Raw genomic sequence first — 4,866 nt, forward strand, 5'->3', positions numbered from 1 at the left:
GGTCGAACACCCTGTATATGACATAAGCCAGTTTCATAATAACGGGCACTTATAATGGACGTACCATGTTCGCGGGAAAATCCTCTCGAGAAGTGGATAATATCTATTCGACGAACGTGTACGGTGAATGTCAGCTGCTGTATCCGTAGACGATCGGATCGCGGATATCCTGCGTCCAGATTTCCCGGCAACCCTACGCAGTAGATTCAGCGAGGGAAGAATCGAAAGAGTCGAGGGAGAGTTACTTACATAGAGACCTGAACGATCTCGTTCTCATTGTCCCATTTACACCGACTTCGTATATCCGGATTTCCTTTCCACGAACGACAACTGTCAAAGTAATACCGAATCGATAGCATCGACGGCAGATGCCAAACTATCGTTTTAAACAAAACGTTCTAATCGTGCGAGCATAAATTACGAGTTATTCAGGGTGTCCTAGAATCGGTGATACAACCAAGAAAGTGGTGACTCTACATGAAAAATCAAATCGAAAGTAAAGAATAAAATTTTCAGGTTTCGCTGTCGAGAAAATCAATTGTGAATATTCACCGAGTACGCGTGCACTTAACTATGGTTTAGATAAATAGATTTCGATACAAGTTGTATTTTATTGTCTCTTCCTATGGATTTAAAATTAAAATAAGACATTTGATTTGCGAAGAATTGATAGAATGATGGAGACTATTAGTCAAAACCGAAGATAGTAACATACCACCAAATGAAACTGTTAGAAAAATGGACGAGCTTATTTCTCAGGTACTGGATATGTGTCCAGTCATCGTCCGCTGAGAATGTTCGAGCTCGTCGCGGATGTTTCGTTGCGTTAGGCGATCGTCGCATTACGTCGTTGCATGTCAATCGGATCACTTCTGTACAGCCATATTTAAATTATATAAATTTATCTATATTGTTTGTTAATTGTGTCTAAGTTTATTATTTCGTATCCTCATCAACAGAAACTGTGATTAGTTCTCGGAACGTTGTGTCAACACAAATGTACACAAGTGGAAACATAAACAAAAATCTGTATCGAGATCCCCATCAATATTCAAAGTTGATTGTCTCGACAACAAACAAATTTTATTCTTTATTTTCAGTTTGTTTTTTCATATAGAATCACCCCCTCCTCGATTGTACCACCGATACTGGGACACCTTATATAATACCGATTGTTAACAAAAATATTCCATGCCTTAAAATGATTTTTAGCACATCAAACGTATTTGAATTAAACTTATAGGTATCCTTTTTCATTAACAAAAATGTGATCTTTCGTTTGGTGCAAACAAAAATTAGCTTCAAATAAGGCCTTTTTACAGATCAGCAAACAACAAAGTGAAAAACATTGTGAAAATTTTTAGCAATTTTACGCGCAACACTGTACCCACGATATCAATGATATTATTGTAATAATTTCTTGATCGTTTTAAATTTGATAGTGCTTTTCAATCTTATGAACATTGTTTTGTACGTAATGTAACGATCTATTGTTCGTTCGAAGCTCTACGATTCGTTGTTGTAATATATTAAACAAAATTTATCAAATAATAGTCATTTTATTTAATTATATCTTCTAACGTGATTGTTAGGTCTCAATGACAGTTGTCTTCGTTCGCCAAGGTTCCTGAAAAGATATCAAATTAGTATAATATTTCACCGGGTGAATATACGGTTAAACGTGCAAAGAAAATAGCAAAAGGGTCGATTGACTGCAACCAGAACCAAACAGGATCAATGAGCTAAGAGGATCTATACGCGATTCTTTACGGGTCTAATTGAGCGCAGAGATAACGATTCCGATTCCTGCTGGGTAATATCGTTCCTTCGCCTTCGCTTTCTTTAATGGCTGCACTAATCGCTGCTGGTACCTTAACTGTGCTTAAAGATATCTCATTTGCTGATCTATCTTTATAGCACTTTAGGGGAATTCCATTTTCGAAATAAAAGACAACAATTCGACTTAAATCTTTTGAAGCCAGAGCCTGCCTAGTAGTTGTATCTAAGACTTTTTGCTTATTATTTGTGCACATTTGTACGCAACCTCAATTTTTCCATGTCGATTAACACTAAACCTACCGACCTTTTTCTTTTTTAACGAGGCAACGTACTTCTAATTTTTGTATTATATGTATAGAAAGTTGTGTTTTCAAGTTTATTCATAAGATATGTTTCTCTTTTATGTAGCATATTTTTAAAATCTGTACAAAAATATCTAATACTTTTATTGAAAATGTGCAGACTTAGTACTTTAATTTCATACAGAAAATTTACAAACTACGTCGAAATTTCTTAATTTTATCAAATAGAAGATACAACGCTCTTGAAAATGAATTTTGTTTAAAGTCGATACTGTAGTTAATTTCAGAGAAAACAATTATTTATGAAAAAATGTTGGCTAGTAATTACGGAAACATCCTGTATTCAAATTTCAATTCATTTTTAATTAAGTAAATAATTCATAATCCAGTATAATCGCACACCAGTCATATAATCAAATAGGAATTATTGCTTTAGGTATACAGGGTGTTCGGTCACCCCTGGGAAAAATTGTAAGGGGAGATTTTAAAGGCCAAAATAGGACGAAAATCAAGAATACCAATTTGTTAATGGACGCTTCGTTAAAAAGTTATTAACGTTTAAAGTTTCGCCCGCACTGAATTTTGATCTCGAAAATGCGTAGGATTTCAGGGGTATGTATAGTGACCAAAAATAATTGTAATTGATCCCCGCAACCAAAAATAATTTTTTCAGAATGTTTTGAAATTTTTTAATTTAATTTTTTAGTAACTTTAAAACGAAGCCTCAGTCAAGAAATTGATATTTTTTATTTTCATCTTATTTTGGTCTCTCGAATTTCCCATTAAAATTTTTCCCACTGGTGGCCGAACACCCTGTATAGCGTCAAAGTAAATATCAAAATAAATTTATTAGACAGCATAAATTATAAAAGTAGTTACATTCATCGGATAGAGGATGAAAAATCCTTTAAAAGAAAACTGTTTCATGCCGATAGCATAATTAGTTTTGGAAATAAAACGATTTTTGTTTCAAGTCGATCGCGTGGTTAGTTCTGGAGATATTATTAGAGTTCGAAGCATTTATTTACTTTTCATTGTTTACGTCGCGAGGTTATTGGCTTCACGTGATCGTAGTAAAAGGTAAGTAGTAAATTCTTGGAAATAATACGTCACTCGGTCACGATTATCGTGACTCACATGCGAGAGAGAGTTCCAATGCATTAGACAGAGACAGAGACAGTCAAATTAAAAAAATTATCCCTTCACATAAATTCCGATATCTCCAAAACGGAAAATCAAAACGATATAAACCAAAAACCATTTTAAAGAGAAAGCGTTGCCGCTTCTAACGGTGGCTCAATGATGCAGAAAGCACTAATAGCTTCAGAACTGCACGCGTGTAAAGTTTTAGTATTTTTAATACGCGTTGTTACTGTTCCAAGACAGTAGAAACTGAAGATTCATTTCTTTCATCTTTGCTATATATTTTCTATTTACATCGGAAGCTAACCAGAATTTAATATCAAGTTTTGTCTGGTTCTTAAAAAAAAAATATAAATCGTTTAAATGGTCAAATGACCGGTCATGGTGGACAAGGTTGACTACATATTTTTCTGAAGAAACAAACAATAAGAATACAAGTGAATATTGAAAAATGCATTGTACATTGTATAACATGTATAAATAATATTGTATGTTAGAAATTTTAAACGAAATTTAAGAAACGGTCTTTTGACCGGTCGTGGTAGGTTTCGTGTTAACATTGACAATGGAAAAAATTACTTAAACTACTAGATTTACTCGAAACATTCAAGGACTACCTTTGTTATACTTTCCGTTTAAACAAACTATAATCTCTGATTATAAGTATTTAAAAACGTGTTTGATATACAGGATGTCTCGGCTAAGGGAGACCTCCTTTATTTTTAATAACAGAACAAATATTTATGACATAATTTAAATGACATCGAAAGAGAAATACTTTGGAATAAAAATTGTGTTGTCCAATTACTTTTTCATAGTTTTTTTCAAAGTCATCGTTGTAATTGTCCCGTTTGAATTATTTATACCGATCGTGGTAGGTTCAATGTTAATGTTATCAATGTTCTAGAGTCTCGTTGACTCAGGAAATGTACGGAGTGAGTCATACGGCTCTGTTTTATGTGATGCGTCTGTACAGCATCGCTAACAACGGTCAGTTTTTTCTTTAGGAACCACCACAGGGATAGTATGTAAAAAGGCCATCAGCGATTCGGCAGCAATAGCGTCCTGACACTTTCGCGGAACCCCTGAGAGAGTCGTTATCGTCCTCGTCTCCCTTCGCGTTTCCAAGGACGGATCAAGAGAGGGTGGTGCAACCGTTCTTCGTCGATGCACCGATCTGTACCGATCGGTACTAGTGAATTCGAATTCTCGAAGACGCACACGCTGGCAGTAACGGTAACTACCAGCGCGCGATTTACGATCCTCCAGGTCTATAAACAATGGGTAAACGCCAGGTTATTACGTCAGGAAGAGTTGGGGGTGTGCGAGAGACGGTGAGGCAGGGTGGAATTGCCGCATCAGAGAGGTGTGTCCGTCCACCTTCGGAGGGTGAACACGTTTCTCGGGGTGTTTCAACATACAGTACATCCAGTCGACGATCAAAGGCTTTCTCCCAACAATTCTCGCGCTCGACTTGGTCGTCTTCTACGATCAGTTGCAATTTTAGATTTTGTTTCAATGACCGGATATGACGCGAAAGGAAAATAAGATGACGAGATTCACGTTTATCTAACTTCCAGGCTCGAAAGAAATAATAATCGACTGTCTAAACCGTGTCGTAAAACTCTGTGGTAATATAAAA

This window comes from Colletes gigas, unplaced genomic scaffold, assembly GCF_013123115.1.
Source record: "Colletes gigas isolate AHSC1104 unplaced genomic scaffold, ASM1312311v1 Colletes_gigas_Sc00059, whole genome shotgun sequence".
In the NCBI taxonomy this organism is placed as follows: Eukaryota; Metazoa; Arthropoda; class Insecta; order Hymenoptera; family Colletidae; genus Colletes; species Colletes gigas.